The sequence below is a fragment of the Anabrus simplex genome, chromosome 1, assembly GCF_040414725.1.
Source record: "Anabrus simplex isolate iqAnaSimp1 chromosome 1, ASM4041472v1, whole genome shotgun sequence".
Lineage (NCBI taxonomy): Eukaryota > Metazoa > Arthropoda > Insecta > Orthoptera > Tettigoniidae > Anabrus > Anabrus simplex.
The window spans coordinates 36690214-36709633 of record NC_090265.1 but is presented as its reverse complement, the minus strand read 5'-3'; positions in this window follow the sequence as shown (position 1 = coordinate 36709633).

The following is a 19420-nucleotide window of genomic DNA, read 5'->3' as shown; positions in this document are numbered from 1 at the left end:
AATTCTCCTAAGTTTTCTGAACAAAATGATATGCATTTTAATATTGTTTTGTGCATATTAGTTGTTAAAAAAATATTTAAAAGAACTGCGGATCTCTGTAAGTTGAGTCATGCCACGCCCCTTTGCACTTTGATCTTCATTTCTCCTTCCCCTGTGGTGATAAAATTGTCTAGTAAATTTTGTTGAATTTGTTTTTATGTTGGCTAGTCTGCTGTAGTCTGGGTATGCGCTGCCACGTCTTCTTTTGTTTTGTGTTTTGTTTGTATGAGTAAACAAGTTGGTCCATTTGAAGTTATAAAAGTGATTTTGTTGCACGTTGGTTTCATCTTCACACTATAAGTGGTGTTATAAAATAGTGATAATGCCTAGAGTCGGTAGTGCGTACAAAAAACGTAAATTCTAAGGAAATAAATACACCAAAATAAGCAATTGCGAACCTCTAGTTCATTCTAACCTGCAAAAACAAAGTAGTCAAAGTGATAATGTAGGCGTAAATATTTCAAGCTGTTCGAGTAGGAAATTGGGTAAAGAAATTCTATAAATAGTGCTGATAAGGGTAATATTATTGTTAATGTACAGTTATTATCAGAATTCATTAGCAATAACACCTATTGTAAATACTGTAAATGTGAAGAGACTTTATTTATTACTGAAGGTACCAGTGTTAGGAAAGGACTTTCTTCTAAACTGGTAATTATTGTCATAATTGTAACATAAATAAATCAACTAGGACTTCAGGAAAAATCTTCATATAGTTATTATAATATAAATTTAAGAATGGTGTAAAGCATGCGCTGCATAGGCAAAGGGCAGAAAGCCGCAGAGAGCCTCTGTGCAATGTTAGACTTAACCCCTCCACTTAATAAATTTAGTAATTACTATGGGATTTTAAAGAAACATCTGCATCAAGTGAGTAATGAAACAATGAGAACTGCAGCAATAGAAGCTGTCCAAGAAAACAATGGTGATAGTGACAATACTGTGGGATTGGATGGGACATGGCAGAAGAGAGGCCACACCTCCTCTGACATAGTAGTTGCTGTCACATCTAGTGACACAGGTAAGGTATTGGACTTTGAAATTCTTACAAAGTACTGCAGAGGGTGCAGGTTAAACATCAAGGACCATAAATGTGTAAAGAACTCTGAAGGCTCCAGTGGGGGCATGGAAGCAGCTGGTGCTAAAAAACTCTTCCTTCAATCAGTTGAAGAGAGAGGAGTGTGGTATGTGAATTACCTAGGAGATGGAGATTCTAAAGGATATAAGTTAGTCAGTGAAGCAGAGCCTTATGGCCCTAATATAATTATAGAGAAACTTGAATGTGTAGAGCATGCACAGGAAAGAATGGGTGCCAGACTTACGAGGCTAAAAAAAGACTTCATGGGTAAAGTGTTGCATGACAAAAAACAAATAGGTGGTGCTGGTATGATAACTGATTCAGAAATAGACTTGATTCAGACTTACTATGTGTTAGCTATCAGGAGAAATACCCACAATTTGAAGGATATGAGGTCAGCTGTGTGGGCAATATTTTTACATAAGGCATCTACTGACTCATACCCACAACATCTGTTGTGCCCCAAAGGTGAGGAGTCATGGTGTGGTTCCCAGAAAGCTTTAGCAGGTGGTATTAGTTATCAGCACAAACACTCACTTCCTAGTGCTGTGATAGAAGCCATGAGACCTATTTTCAGAGATCTCAGTAAAGAGAAACTGTTGAAAAAAAGTTTTCACAGGCAGAATCAAAATGTAAATGAAAGTTTTAATAATTGTGTGTGGGAATGCCTAACAAAAACTGTTTTCACACAGTATAGTGCAATGGTTATTGGTGTATGTGATGCTGTTAGCACATTCAATGAGGGTGCAATGGGGAGAATTAAAGTTTTGAAGGCAATGGGCATAAAACCAGGTCATAACACCACAACAGCTTTGTGTCAAATCGATCAAGATCGAGTAAAATACGCTGAAAGAGCTTCTGAGGCCTCATCAAAGGAAGGTAGGGTAGAATTGCAAAAAGAAGAAAGAGGAAGGTAAGTGAATCAGCTGAAGCAGATAATGATGACTATTCTTCAGGGATGCACTGAAGTAGGTTATAAAACTAAGTTTTATGTTTTCATCACTTTTTCTCAATACTATATTTTTGTAAACATAGGTACATTTTCTTCAGAAACTGTTCGACATAGAAAGCTGAAATTTGGACCATACATTGTGCATGTAATAGTGACTGCTGATAAGTAAAATTATGTAATCAGGTTCAATATATTCTAAGATATTAAATTTTTATTTTTAGAATTTTGTCAGAATTTTTTTGTGCAAGTTAATTATTTTCCTCACTGAAATATATTTCAGTTAGGAATTTGAATTTACTTACCAAAGTCAACTAATAGTGGTAGAATAACATGTAAACATCTGAAGTCCAAATTTTTGAAAACGCTCTCAGAAATTGTACCTAAAATGTCAAAAATAATTAGAATTTTCAGTAAGTTTAGGGCTCGTTTACTTACAAGAGTTTTGATTTCGAGTAATGAATGTATGAACAAACAAAGAACAGGCTTTGATAAACTACTTAAAAAATAATTAACAAAATCCATTGTAAACTTAATGTTTAAATGGATGAAATACCAAAATGCGCGTCGCTCTGCTTGGAACACTTCCCGGTTCCCTACAGAACCACATCCACCCTCAAAATATTCGCCATTGGACATTAAGCACGTTTGCCAACGTCGGTATAGCTGCTGGAAGCACCGCTGAAAGCAGTTGGCAGGAAGGTCCCATATGGCTTCTCTAGTGGCCGTCATGACCTCTTCGGAGGACTAAAATCTGCGCCCACGTAGGAGTGTTTTCAGGCAAGGAAAGAGAAAAAAATCGCATGGTGCGAGATCAGGTGAGTACGGAGGGTGATGCAAAACTGTCACCTGTTGTCTTGCAAGTTCCTCTTGGACAAGGACAGAAAGATACGCAGGGGCGTTGTCGTGTAGCAACAGCCAAATTTTTGTACGCCAAAGTCCAGGTCGCTTACGGCGAATTGCATCGCGTGAACGGCCAAGGATCTCCTTGTAGTGGGTTTTGTTTACCGTTGCACCGTCTGAGAGGAATTCAATGTGAACGATTCCATTTGAATCAAAAAAACAGTTCCAGCATCACCTTGCCTTTTGACTTGTCTTCTCGTGTTGTTGTTTTTTTTCTGTCGTGGTGATGATGGCGTTTTCCAGGTGGCGGATTGTCGTTTCAGTTGCGGATCGTAAAGAACACAGCATGTTTCGTCTCCGGGTATTATCCGGTTGAGAAACGTCTGATCATCGTCAGCATTATTGATGAGGCCACCACAAATCGTCATGCGATCATCACGTTGGTCTTGCGACAGGATTCGTGGCACACTATGCTGGTTAACACGAGACATGTTGAGGTCATCCGGCAGAATTTTTTGGCAAGTACCATGGCTGATCCCTATTGCTGCTGCGAGATCGTCTACCTATTGGGAGCGGTTAGCACGCACCAACGTTGCAACTTCTTGGATCTTGCGTTGCGTTCGAACTGTTTGTGGCCGACCAGTACACACAGCGTTCCGTTCGAACTGTTTGTGGCCGACCAGTACACACATCATCTTATAAACTGTCTCGTCCTTGCACAAAACGTCGGTGCCACCCGAACACAAACACTGCGACTCAATGCGTCCTCACCGTAAACCTGCTGCGTCATATCAAACGTTTCGGCAGCGGTTTTGCCTAATTTCTGGCAGGACTTGATGTTTGCCCGTTGCTCAAACTGTGACATGTGAAGGTCCGACAGGCGCATTCAGATCACCGTCACAACAACGACCGTACGTCTGCTTCCAGTGCATGCACTCAACCGTCTCTTGCAGGGGCGAGAGACTGACATGGGAGCTCAAGAGAAGAGTTTCGCTAGGAATGTGGCCGGGAATGCGTTAGCCCTCCCTTCTCCCCTCGTCCCTGGCTTCACGTCGCCAAGCTGGTGTATGTACTTGAGTTTCTGAAAACGTTCGCCCTCGCAGTCGCAGTGTACTCAGGTGGTCTCTTCCTGTAAGGCACTCGATGTATTTTTGTATATCACAGGTGGGTAACATTATTCATATATTAATGGACTACATCTGACCAGCGACATATTAAGACAAGGCAGTTTCCAACTAATAGTAATCTAGGTTGTTTTCCACTGACACTGGGAAAATACACTGACTGACAGAGCAAATGCAACACCAAGAAGGAGTGATTCGAAAGGGATGAAAGTTGGGGAAAAAACAGAGACGGCACGGACGAATAATTGATGTTTATTTCAAACCGATATGCAGGTTACACAATGCGCACGGCATCGACTCAGTAGGATCTAGGACCACCGCGAGCGGCGATGCACGCAGAAACACGTCGAGGTACAGAGTCAATAAGAGTGCGGATGGTGTCCTGAGGGATGGTTCTCCATTCTCTGTCAACCATTTGCCACAGTTGGTCGTCCGTACGAGGCTGGGGCAGAGTTTGCAAACAGCGTCCAATGAGATCCCACACGTGTTCGATTGGTGAGAGATCCGGAGAGTACGCTGGCCACGGAAGCATCTGTACACCTCGTAGAGTCTGTTGGGAGATGCGAGCAGTGTGTGGGCGGGCATTATCCTGCTGAAACAGAGCACTGGGCAGCCCCTGGAGGTACGGGAGTCCCACCGGCCGCAGCACATGCTGCACGTAGCGGTGGGCATTTAACGTGCCTTGAATACGCACTAGAGGTGACGTGGAATCATACGCAATAGCGCCCCAAACCATGATGCCGCGTTGTCTAGCGGTAGGGCGCTCCACATTTACTGCCGGATTTGACCTTTCTCCACGCCGACGCCACACTCGTCTGCGGTGACTATCACTGACAGAACAGAAGCGTGACTCATCGGAGAACACGACGTTCCGCCATTCCCTCATCCAAGTCGCTCTAGCCCGGCACCATGCCAGGCGTACACGTCTATGCTGTGGAGTCAATGGTAGTCTTCTGAGCGGACGCCGGGTGTGCAGGCCTAATTCAACCAATCGACGGAAAATTGTTCTGGTCGATATTGGAACAGCCAGGGTGTCTTGCACATGCTGAAGAATGGCGGTTGACGTGGCGTGCGGGGCTGCCACCGCTTGGCGGCGGATGCGCCTATCCTCGCGTGCTGACGTCACTTGGGCTGCGCCTGGACCCCTCGCACGTGCCACATGTCCCTGCGCCAACCATCTTCGCCACAGGCGCTGCACCGTGGACACATCCCTATGGGTATCGGCTGCGATTTGACGAAGCGACCAACCTGCCCTTCTGAGCCCGATCACCATACCCCTCGTAAAGTCGTCTGTCTGCTGGAAATGCCTCCGTTGACGGCGGCCTGGCATTCTTAGCTATACACGTGTCCTGTGGCACACGACAACACGTTCTACAATGACTGTCGGCTGAGAAATCACGGTACGAAGTGGGTCATTCGCCAACGCCGTGTCCCATTTATTGTTCGCTACGTGCGCAGCACAGCGGCGCATTTCACATCATGAGCATACCTCAGTGACGTCAGTCTACCCTGCAATTGGCATAAAGTTCTGACCACTCCTTCTTGGTGTTGCATTTGCTCTGTCAGTCAGTGTATGTCATCTTCGTTAGATTTTATCACGGGCAGAATCCATCCTCAAGGTGCAAATCGAAAGAGCTTCTGTTATAATTTTTTTAAATATATATATATATATATATATATATATATATACTGTATTAATTATTACAATACTTTTTACATATTTTTACAAAATGATCGCCAACGTTCGATGACGGTTACATTACTAGAAGAAGACGATATTTATTTCCTATATGAAGTGAGCTACGGGCAGGTCAATTTCGTTCGTCAGTGTGCCGAGTTACGAATGCAGTCTCTCTCACACACATATCCCAGGGTGTTCGTTACGTGAAGAAAATAATAATAATAATAATAATAATAATAATAATAATAATAATAATAATAATAATAATAATAATAATAATAATAATGAACCAGATTGGATATGTGCGCGTATAACAATTTTATGATTGCGATCCAAACATGCAACTCATCCAGACATGCTGTCATTCATTCATTCAGCCATTCAGATAATATATAATGCCTATTGTAAGCTAAGCCTCTTCATTACATTTTTGGATAACATGTCTGATAACCTCTTGAGACTTTCCTAACTCTCTTACTAAATTTACAAACATTTATAAACCTGCATTTATATTGAAAAATCTGATAATTAATATTCATTTAATAAAATACACAATCGTCGAACCCTGGACTCACACTTACTTCTTACCTGCTTACTTACACATACGTTATTTGAAGGGCGCCAGCTACCACTCAGTGCAGCAATAATAGAATGAGAATCTTGACTATCTCTAGGGTGTGGGGTAATAAGCTTACTTTTGACAACATATCATATAAGTTCTGGGAAAAGGAGATTGGCGTTCGGTTTCCCCATTAATTTTGAGGTTAAGATATTTTACTGTAATTGAAATGAAACTATGAATTCGTTTGATAGTACAAAATATATTCTTTAAATAATATATAAAAAATAGTGAGTCTTGTTGCGATAAAACAGATGAGAATATGACATTGCAACTGAAAGAAACTAGGCATGAATTTGAATTCTTCTTGACCGGACATTTAACAATGTATACAAAATATATCCCTCACTGATTCACTTGATTGTACCTTCAACAGTTTGAGTGTAATTACGACGTATTCCTTTGATCTGGTGTTTACTGTAGATGTGTCACGCCTAACTTGGTGATACATCCTTGTGACTGCTTCTTCACCATATCATCTGACTTCTTTGTAAGTCAATATGGTATTACCTCATAGCAGGTGGTATCCCTCTCTGACTCCATGGTAAGCCCTTGCGTCCGTGTCTTCAGCTAAGTAACCGACCAACTTTGGCCTCACTCTTTCAATGACCAATAATTAATGGCTCACTGAGTCTTTTCCATCTCTTGTTTACACTCGTTGACTGACCGACTGAGGCCTCTTCATCTCGTAGACTTCTTCACTGTTCAGCTTCCGTTTAAATAATGACTGTTGACTTATCCATTTTGGCTTATTCACTGTACTGCTTCCGTTTAAATAATGACTGACGCTACAATATGCATCCACCTTTTATAGACGTTGGTTGACACAGCTACGTAATCTCCAGAAATAACAATGACATACTCCCACAACGCCTCAAACTGTTGCATGTAATGGTGAAATCCCCCGGGGCGGCTGAGTCTCTGAGCGCATTGCTAAAAGCTCACGATGACGTAGCCATGACGTGGCGATGACTTGGCAGAAATGTCAGCAGTATAGCAATATAACAACGTCACATCCACATCTGATACATCGAAACTCTCACTGTACAGGTATTTAATGTTAATCTACATATACATACATATGCATACACTCAATTACAAATACACAAGCGACAAGCATTGCATAATGGAACTGGATAATAATTATAACAAAATAATAGTAATCTCACAGATAAAATAATAATAATAATAATAATAATAATAATAATAATAATAATAATAATAATAATAATAATAGGACATAATAATAATAATACAGATAAAATAATAAATTAATAAAAATACAGATATCGTCTTGTAACAGGATTTGAACCGTTACACTCCCTAGCTTCGCTGTGGATAGTCTTTCCTTTCTTCCGGCAGGGTTCCATAATAGTAATACAAAGTAGCACTATAATAACATAAATGTTTTATAACACAGTTATGTAAGCCTGAATATATAAATCGCTGTTCAACACTTACAACACACAGACAAGATCAACACTACTGAACAATTCGACAGGCCACTTGTATCATTAAAGGGAGACTGGCTGCTGGCTGGCTGGCTGGCTGGCTGACGATACGGAAGAGCCATAGCCGAGACGACAGAGAGAGAAAGCTGGTCCCCCGTGTCCCACCTCACGTCCCGCTAGTCTTCTCTTCAGCTCGCATCTATACCATACCACGGCGTCACCCATGCGCTATACTGCACCACAGCGCCATCGTGCGGTCAGTCTGAGAACCTAATGACTGTACTACGTATGAATGGACGAAGACAATGAACAGAATTCGCCCTCCACCCCACCCCCTCAGACACGGATGACCACCAACCGTGGTAGTGAGCACCCGTCCACTGCAATCATCACAATCACAAGCCACTATTGTTGTTGGTTTTAGGAAATCAAACCTCTACCTACATATGAATAAACGAGGACAACGTATAGGACCACTGTCCTCCCGGTCACGGGGAGAATATCCATCCATCCCAATCATTGCAATCACATGCAACAGTATTGTTATTTTTCGAACATACCGAACATATTCCTACCACATATGAGCGAACAAAAACCTAGAACAGATGCCCCACACGCAGTCACGGATGACCACTAACCTGGGGGAGAAACCATCCGACCATCACATGCCAGTGGTTTTGTTCGTTTTCAAAATGGACCAAATAATTCCAACTAACAAACTGTAATAATGTTATACCGTATGGAGTAATAAATAAGTTAAGGATTGTGAGTGAATACTCAAGATCATCAAGAGATCCAAAGAAAAGCAGCACAATTTGTTCTGGCAATTTCAGAAAAATAAGGAGTGTTACGAATATATATACATTATATGTAATACTGGTACCATATGCTTTCTTTTCACATAGCTTATCAATTCATTACTCAAAATTAGGTTCTTCAGCCTGCTGAAAGTAACAGTTACAAATTAGTGTTACAAAAATGTTACAATGGACTAGGAAGATATGGGAGTAATAGGATGAAATCCTTGACAAAGAGGTATATTCTGTGCTGTCAGTGGAGAGATCGCCTGTAATAACGTTGGTAACTAACAAGCTTCAGTGAAGTTTTCAAAAGTAGGAAAAATTATAATATAAAGATAAAATTGGAATAATTCAAGAGGACTAACTGGGGCAAGTAGCCTTTCACAGGAAGATTTGCAAACTAATCTGTACTTAAGAAAACCCATACCACTAAACTGGCACATACAGGGAAACTTGCCAGAAAACCCAGACCCTTAAATCAAGATCTATGTACAAGGATCTGGGTTCCAGGGACGTTCTCAACTCATGAGTCAAACGTTACCCAATTGCAACAGTCAAGTTTTAGGGAGGAAGGAGGACTGAGATTGCTCTTGGTAAACTGTCAGAGTGTAGTAAATAAACAATTAAAATTCGGTACATTGATGGAATCTTATGAGACTGATGTGGTGATAGGAGTAGAATCATGGTTGAGAGAAGGGGTGGGTAATAGAGAAGTATTTCCAGAAGAGTACACAGTCTATCATAGAGACCGAGGAGATAAAAAGGGAGGGGGGTGTTTATTCTGGTGAAGGAAACTTATTGTTCACATGAATGGTTTACCGATGAAAGGGATGAAATATTAGGGATAAAATTAGTTTGTCATAATATGAAGGAGGTGGGAATTATAGGAACATACAGGCCTGGAAGAGAGGAAAGAGACATGGAAATATTTGAGAAAATAATAGATTATACTCATAAAAACAATAATAATGATATGGTAATAATTGGGGGAGATCTAAACTTGCCTGAAGTTGAATGGAATGGAGCTGCAAGTGAAGCCCATGAACAGAAACTGGCAAATAAGTTAATTTGGGAGGGAGGATTTACACAAGTAGTACAAGAACCGACTCGTCTCAATAACTTGCTAGATGTATTCTTGGTTAAACCATGGGAAATTGTTGATAAAACTGAGGTAATTGAAGGAATAGGTGACCATAAGGCTGTAATAATGGATGTAGGACTGGTACCAAAAAGGCTTAATAAGAGGGTCACACAAGACAAGAAATTATACAGAAAAACTAAAGTTGATGAATTTGGGACTTACCTTAAATCACAATTCAGTTGTTGGATAAGTGAAGGGAGTAATCTGGATACACTTTGGGCTAAATTTAAAGGAATCATTTGGGAAGGAGAGAAGAGATTTGTACCTGTTAAGAAGGGTAAAATGACCTCAGACCCTGTTTATTATACAAGGGAAATAAGAAAATTAAAAAGAAAATGTAGAATAGTAAACAGGAAAATCAAAGAGGGTAGGGAGAATAGAGAAACTAGAAAACAGCTAATGAGGGAACTGAATAGAGTGAAAAAGGAAGCAAAAGAGAATTATATGAATGGCATACTTCAAGAGGGTAATGACCACAAAGGGAAATGGAAAAAGCTGTATTCATATATTAGGAATCAAAAAGGAAAAGGAATCCAAATTCCTACAATGGTGGGAGAAGGGGGTGAACACTATTTAACAGATACTGAGAAAGCAAACCTCTTCAGTAGGGAATTCAGAGATTCAGGAGAAGATTGTCAGGACTTGGAAACCATAACAGAAGATAGAGAGGGAGAGACACATAGGGAAACAAGAAGCTTCTCATTCACAAATGAAGATATTTTCAGAGAAATCCAACTGCTTCAGCAAGGAAAAGCAGCAGGAAGTGATCAAATTACTGGGGAGGTATTAAAGACGATGGGGTGGTATATAGTGCCTTATTTAAAATTTCTCTTTGACTATGTCATAAATAATAGTGTAATACCAAAGGAATGGAAGGAATCTATAATAATACCAATTTATAAAGGAAAGGGTGATAAAAGGAAACCAGAGAACTACAGACCAATCAGCCTGACCAGTATAGTTTGTAAAATACTGGAGAGTTTAATAGCAAATTACATCAGAGGGATATGTGATGATAAAAATTGGTTCATGAGGAGCCAGTATGGATTTAGAAAGAAATTTTCTTGTGAGGCACAACTGGTGGGATTTCAGCAGGACATATCAGATCAGTTGGATTCAGGAGGCCAGTTAGATTGCATAGCCATAGATCTTTCCAAAGCCTTTGATAGAGTGGAACATGGAATATTATTAAAGAAATTGGAGGGAATAGGACTGGACGTAAGGGTTATATGTTGGATAAGAACATTTCTAAATTCAAGGGTTCAGAAAGTCAAAGTAGGAAATTATATATCACAGGAAGAGAAAGTTTGGAAGGGAATTGCACAGGGTAGTATAATCGGTCCGTTACTTTTCTTAATATACGCAAATGATTTAGGGAACAATATAACATCGAAAATAAGATTGTATGCAGATGACATAATTGTTTATAGAGAAATAAATAACATTGAGGATTGCTCAGAATTACAAAGGGACATTGAGAGTATCCAAGAATGGGTTGAAGAAAATAATATGAAGGTTAATGGAGGCAAATCAACTGTTACAACATTTACAAACAGGAGCTTTAAAACTGAATTTGAATATACTTTGGATGAGGTAGTTATCCCTAAAGATGGCAAGTGCAAATACTTAGGTGTGAGATTTGAAAGTAATTTGCACTGGAAGGGTCATGTTGATGACATTGTTGGGAAAGCATACAGATCGTTACATGTCATAATGAGGCTACTTAAAGGATGCAACAAAGAATTAAAAGAGAAAAGTTACTTAAGTATGGTTCGTCCATTATTGGAATATGCAAACAGTGTTTGAGATCCTCACCAAGAATACCTAATAAAAGAACTAGATGGTGTGCAGAGGAAAGCAGCAAGGTTTGTAACAGGGGATTTCAGAAGAAAGAGTAGTGTATCAGAAATTTTAAAGGAACTTGGTTGGGAACCTTTAAGTAAGAGAAGGGAGAAAACTAGACTTATAGGATTATATAGAGCCTATACAGGAGAAGAAGCATGGAGAGATATCTGTGAGAGGCTTCAGTTGGAAAATAATTATATTGGTAGAACTGACCACAAGTACAAAATTAGAAGGAGTTTTAGCAGAAGCGATTGGGGTAAATTTTCATTCATTGGGAAGGGCGTGAAGGAGTGGAACAGTTTACCAGGGGTAGTGTTTGATCCTTTTCCAAAATCTGTACAGATATTCCAGAAGAGAATAAACAACAACAGAGAAAATAAATGAAATGTTAGAGGGCATTCGACCAGTGCAGGATATTGTAAATAAAAAATGTGTGTGATTAAATTAATTCCATCCCCTGGTCTATGGAGTTTGGACAGCCCAAGTAGGGGACTGCCTGTAGGGGTGAAGTACAGTGGGGACTTCGAGGGCCCTGGGACCGCTACGGTAGCTGTGAAGGCCCTTCAGGAACTCTGAAAAGTGGTAACAAAAGGGGCTCTGGTTAAGACGCAGCAGGTCTTTATGCTACTTATGTTCCAAAATGGGTAAAATATAAATATGTAAATAAATTCAATGTTAATTTTAATCTTATACCAGTTGTATATTATTATTAGAAGTAATTTCACATACTGTATATGAGTTGACTATGTTTGTCAGATATCATAAGTAGAATTTTGTAAACAATATAAATTTATTAAGGATGATGTATGTGTTTAATAGAACAAATTATTAGCGTAAATTGCATAATATTGTATTCTAGGAAAATTTTCTTTGTCTCTTGTTAATTTAAAATTTAGTGCTTGACAATAATGTATTTTAGTGTACCATTTGCCACCGAGGTAGACACCTCATTTTCAAATAAAGAGATTTTGATTTGATTTGATTTGATTTTGAAGGGGAATTCGGCATAGGAATTAATATATCCGAGGACAAGATCTTAATTTTAGTTTCAAACTATGGTTTTATTATTCGACAAAAACAACAGACAGTCCCCAAAGAACATATATAAAACAAAAGCACACAGAAAGGCCTAAAAGAGCATACACATCAAAGAGCATACATATCAGGAATAATTTACTAAGGAAGACGTTCACTAAATTTCCAACTTCTTTTAAATTATGTAAGAAAAGACTAGGCAATTGATAGGAAATATGCCACCTCAGCAACAGCCCTAAATTCAAATTTCTAAATGAAAGTTATAGCAAATCTGTACCAAAACTGTAATCCTGAATTCTCTGAAAGCCATTTATGACCACCTTCAAATACTGGAACAGAAATGTTAAACCTATTTTGCTTGTAATTCTCTCCAGATACAATATCCATTTCCTGTTGACATTCATGTGGACAATCTTCCAAAATCTTTCAAAAAAGAAATTAAAGTTTTAAAATATGCTTCAAAATAAATCATGTCAGTGTTTTTCCGGGCTTATAGGCCGTTATCCAGGAACATGCGATGGTCCCAACATTTCACCAGAGACTGCATTTAACATTATTAAGGGTAATAGTTACAATTCCTTGTTTTTATATCCACCTTATTCCCCCTCGTGTGTGCTTCTACAATTGTAGGGGACTAACCCTGGTTACCCTCTTCAATTGAAGATCCTCTTCGTGGTGCGGGGGACTAGTAGCTCCTTCTTTGCGATGCCGAATGGAGCCCCATTGGGTAACCGTTCGGTATACAAGGAGGAGGAATCTAAAGCACCGCCCAACCCTAAGGTGTAATGCGACCCGTGCTGATGGGGGCATGGCACATGGGAGATGTGTCTTGAACGGAGCCTTCGAGATACTTGGCGCCCTCTCGAAGTAAGTAGCCTTACCCAGGTATGCAGGGCTCTGCCTGGGCGGACATATATTTCCCTAGCTACTCGTGGGACTTGAATGAATACGGTAGCCATCCATAAACCGGAGAGCTCTTCTGGGGCCTCCGAGAGAAACACTAGTACAACAACAACAACCGAAGGGGGCTCTTCGGAGATACCCTCGGATAGTTCATCTTCGACAGTTAGAGGGCTCGCTCAAGAGGTGGGCAATCTACAGGTCCAGAAGAAGAAGAAGAAGAAGAAGAAGAAACAGCTCTCTGGCGCTGAGAAGAGGAGATATAAGAAGGCCTTAAAGGCCCGGGAGCAGGCCAAAGAGGGCTTAACTCCGGGAGCTGAGGGGCCTTCTAATACCACGACAGTAACAACTGCGGGGGGGATCCAATGGGCACAAGAGGCGGGACCCTAAAAAGGGCTCTGCTTCTAGGGCACAGAGGACCCCACCCACCAAGATGCCAGCGGGGAAACGACTTCTGTCGGGGGCAACCCAAGAAGAAGACCTGCAGACCCGCAAAAAACCCAAGGTGGAATATGCCAGGATAGCTAAAGCTGGGATCAGGATGGCCATAGTACCTGTAGGATATCCTGACCAGCAGCTAACCGAGAAACAGGTGGAAGCTGTGGAAGAGGCTATCACCAATCTGATAGACGAGCTTCCGGATCAGGGGACCATTAAGCCTCAGTTCCTGGATTGCTATCTGTCGAGAGGTGCGGCCGTCATTATAGCAGAGAACGACGAGACTGTAGCATGGCTTTCCAGTCTTGTTACAGGTATACAACCGTGGGAAGGAGCCAGGCTCACAATTGTGGGCATGGATAAACTTCTTTCCTACAAGTCATGGTCTGGATACCAGGACAACCAAAGGACAATAACGTCCTTTTGGGAAGAATGGCACGCCAGAACCATGGCTTAAATCCCACCAGTTGGAGGGTCTACGACCGCAAGGAGGAGAAGAGAGGTGTCCGACTTGTGGTCAGCATGGACTCCAGAGACGTGGAGAAAGTGGTGGGGAAGAAGATCTTCTGCGGGGTGCATGTGGCTACCTTCACCTTGGCGGAGGGCAAGCGTGACAAGCAGAGGACCTACTCCACCACAGACAATACCGAGACCAACAGGGGCGAAGAGCGGGAGCCCGGACAGGAACCTGGGCCAGCCAAGCCTCAAGACTCATTGCGGGAGACGGAGCAGCACGTTCCGGAGACCGCATAAGGTAAAGTATTGCATGAAAGTAAGAATGATTACTTTCACACAAGCAAATATACAACATTGCATAGCGGCCTCCAGGGTACTTATTAGAAGTATCCAGAAGGCAGGTTTTCGGTCGCCCTGATACAAGAACCCTGGCTTAGACAGGGGCATATCATGGGACTAAAATGTGCAGGTTTCACCTTATTCAGTGGAACAGCAGAGGAGAAGCCTAGAGCATGTATACTAGTTAAAGATCACAACGCCTGGGCTATACCAGGCTTCATTACTAGAGACCTGGTAGCAGTCCTAGTGAGATATGAAGAGGGCGGACAGCCAAAAGACTTGGTTGTCTGCTCTGCATATTTCCCAGGAGACTCTGAATCTCCACCCCCGCCGGAGGAGTTCAAGAGACTGGTGATATACTGTAGGAAACAAGGATTAAACCTCATAGTAGGAAGTGACGCCAATGCTCATCACAGCATTTGGGGAAGTAAATATACAAACCGAAGGGGAGAGCACCTCATAGAATTTCTATGTACAACTGATCTTGAGATCATGAACATTGGTGATTCCCCTACCTTCATTAATAATAGGAGTGAGGGGATCATAGACCCTGGTCTTACCCTGGGTTCCATGGGAATCATACAGGAATTTAAAGACTGGAAGGTTTCTTTGGAGCCTTCCTTGTCAGATCATAGACACATCGTATTTTATATAGAGGGCTCCCTCGAGATCCCGTCTTATAGAAACCCTAGACGAACCGATTGGACGTCTTTTAGGGAGGACGTGAGGAGGGGACTGGAGGGAGGACCCTCAAATATAATTATAAACAAAGAGGAGCTGGAGCTCAGTGTGAGTTTTCTCACACTGACACTGGTTATCTCTTATGAATTAAACTGCCCAATTGTTAAGGCAAAAGAGTAACAGGAAGCTTCAAGTGGAATAGTTATCTTGAACACCTGAGGAGAAATACACGAAGGCTCTGGAATAAATACAGGGAACTTCAGGATCAAGAAAGCCTAGATTCTTACAAAAAATCACAAAGAAGGTAAAAGTCAGAAGTCAAAAAGGCTTCTAGGAAATCTTGGAGACAATTTTGTGACTCCATTGAAAGTCAACATGAAGCGGCAAGGCTTCATAAAATTTTAACCTTGGATAGAAGGGCAAGGCTGGGCTCACTGGAGTCGCCTTCGGGTGGATACACATCCACAGAGAGGGAGACCCTGAACTTACTGCTTGATGCCCACTTTCCAGGTTCGGTAGTCACGAATAGTGAGGTAGAATCGAGCGGATCCTTCAGACCCGATAAAAGTGGCTGGAAGGAAGCCGCAGAGATTGTTACCCCAAGAAGGGTTAAGTGGACATTAGAATCCTTTGCCCCTTACAAAAGCCCAGGGGTGGATGGGATCTTCCCGGCACTTCTTCAGGAAGCCGGGGGGGGGGGTCCTTCTACCATACCTGGTCAGAATCTTTATAGCCTGTCTCACTATGGGGTACGTGTACTCCTTGTGGCGTCAGGCGAACGTGGTGTATATACCTAAACCCGGAAGGTCTTCATATACTAGACCTAAGGATTATAGACCCATTAGTCTAACGTCTTTTCTTTTTTTTTTTTTTTTTTTTTTTTTGCTAGTTGCTTTACGTCGCGCCGACACAGATAGGTCTTATGGCGACGATGGGACAGGGAAGGGCTGGGAGTGGGAAGGAAGCGGCCGTGGCCTTAATTAAGGTACAGCCCCAGCATTTGCCAGGTGTGAAAATGGGAAACCACGGAAAACCATTTTCAGGGCTGCCGACAGTGGGGTTCGAACCTACTGTCTCCCGAATACTGGATACTGGCCGCACTTAAGCGACTGCAGCTATCGAGCTCGGTAACGTCTTTTCTACTTAAGACCTTGGAAAGACTAGTGGATAGACATATCAGGGAGAAAGTATTAAGAGACTTTCCCCTGCATTCTCATCAACATGCATATCAACCAGGGAAGTCGGTTGAGACGGCACTACACCAGCTAGTTTCTAGGCTGGAGAGTGCCTTGGATCAGCAACAACTTGCTATGGTTGTATTCCTAGATATAGAAGGGGCCTTTAACTATACATCTTTGGGCTCCATAGAACGTAGTCTAGAGAGAAGGGGAGTGAGCAGCATGCTCATAAAATGGATTATGGCCTCACTGCAGGGCCGTTAAGTTCTATTTACCCTCAACGCTGTAATGTTCAGAGCTAATATAGACAGGGGGTGTCCACAGGGAGGAGTATTATCACCAACATTATGGTGTCTGGTAGTGGACAGCCCAAGGCTATGCAGATGACATAAGCCTGATGGCGGTAGGAAATTTCCCCAGCACGGTTTCCGAGCTCGTACAGAGCTCTCTACGTAGGGTGGAAAGATGGTGCCACGAGACAGACTAGACAGACTAGTCGGTTAATCCCGATAAGACGGAGCTCGTGGTATTTACGAGGAGGAGGAGGCTAGACGGACTGTCAGAGCCTTTCCTATTTGGGAAAAAATTAGTTAAGACAACCTCAGTTAAGTACCTAGGGGTAATCCTTGAGGCAAGACTGAGTTGGAAGAAACATATAGATTATAAGGTGGATAAGGCCGCAGAGCCGTCGGGAAGACTTGGGGCTTAAGACCTAAGGTGGTCCAGTGGCTCTATATCTCTATTGTACGACCCACGATCACCTATGCATCTTTAGTCTGGTGGCCAGGTTCGGAGAGTAAAACTGTGACCGCCAAGTTAAACAGTGTCCAAAGACTTGCGTGTCTAGGAATAACAGGGGCACTGGATACTACACCATTATGTGCAATGGAGGCCATCCTAGGTTTCCCCCCTTACATTTATATGGTAAGTTAATAGCGGGAATGAGTGCCTATCGCCTCTGGTTACTCGGAAGATGGTCCTTCAAAACCCCGAATAGAGGTCATGCCTCTATTCTTACAAGGCTTCACCAGACTTGCCCTATGACAATGATGATCGGGGATCTGATGAAGCCTAGCTTTAACTTGAATTATAAATTTACAGTGGTGATACCCACAAGGGAGGAGTGGGCCGCGTATGCTGGGGCCCGTCTTAAGTCTGGGGGCTGTACATGGTACACAGATGGCTCGCGGACGGAAACGGGCACAGGCGCCGGGGTTTGGGGGCCTAAGACAAGGCTCTCCCTTCCTATGGATAAATATGCTACTGTTTTCCAGGCCTAAGTATACGCAATACTAGCCTGTGCTGTATATATATGGAATATGCCTGGACACAGAAGACGCATCACTATTTGCAGTGATAGCCAGGCAGCGCTAAAAGCACTATGTGCAGTTAAAACAACATCAAAACTGGTATGGGAATGCCAAAGGATGTTAGATCAGCTGTGTGAATTTAGCTCAGTTACCCTATTATGGGTCCCTGGGCACACAGGTATCAGTGGAAATGAAGAAGCTGACAAACTAGCGAAACAAGGCTCAAAAGGTTCTTTCACAGGACCAGAGCACTTCCTGGGAGTGTCACTCCGAAGGGTGAGACTGGTAATATCCCAGTGGACAAACCAGTCTCACTTAGATATTTGGAAGAGGTTAACTATAGCAAGGCAGGCACGTGAACTTATCAAAGGGCCTAGCAAAAGTTATAAAAAGGTCCTAATGAATTTGAATAGGACCAGAATGAGAATGGTAGTTGGACTGTTAACAGGCCACAATACCTTGCAGAGACACCTACACATCATGAAAATCACCCAGGATCCGATGTGTAGAAGATGCGGTAAGGAGGAGGAGACCTCCGCGCATGTATTATGTCAGTGCGAGGCTCTTGCAAGCACTAGACATCGATACCTTGGCTCACATTTTGTGAGCCTGGAAGACATCAGGAATGCCAATATCCGGACACTGGTATCCTTTATAGGAGCACTAGGGCTGGACTAGGCAAACCCGTTTAAGGGGCACAAAAGGTCTTCATAGACCTACGTGTGGAGCTCTGCGAAGACAGGGCTCGCCCATTTCTTATCTATCTATCTATCCACCTTGTTCAATACATGTCAATAGGGCAAAAAACATTAAATTGGTCTTGCAATTATCAAGGGTTCCGACCGACTTCGACAGCAGCGACGCTCACAGTGGAATGGAGTGTTTTGCAATTCCAGCTCATTATATAGTGTAGACTACGATGCGCTGCTCACCTATTGGTCCGCCATACCGGAGGGGCGGTAGCCTGTACTGTATAATGAGGTGGAATTACAACACCACTCCATATCAAGGCAAAGGGCCGAAGGGTAACAAGCGTGGCAACCCTAAAGCCCAAGCAGGCCCATCAGGCATAGACGCTTCACGTAAACAGAAAACTGGCCCCTCAGGCAAAAAGGACCCTTCAGGACCTACAGGCCCTTCAGGCACAAAGGGCCAAAAACAAGGCCAATTAGGCAAACCAGGCCCATCAGGTGGAGGCAGAGTAAACTTGCAACCCCCAAGGACGGAAGGTACACGCAACCCTGGGCCCTCAGCCCAAGCACCACCCACCACCGTCCCAGGTAAGACCTCCGTAAACAATAACAGAAAGAAGAAGGTCCTACCCCCAAAACCCAACTCAAGGCAGGCTAAGCCCACGCACGCTGCTCCCGAGCTGCCCCAGGACCCGCCCCAGGCCAGTTCCATCCCCCCCCCCCCCCCCACGCAAGGAATCTGCCGTTAACAAACCAGCATCCGACGCACCCCCCCACAACCCCCACCCCCAGCACAACAACAGTCACAGCCATCTCACCAC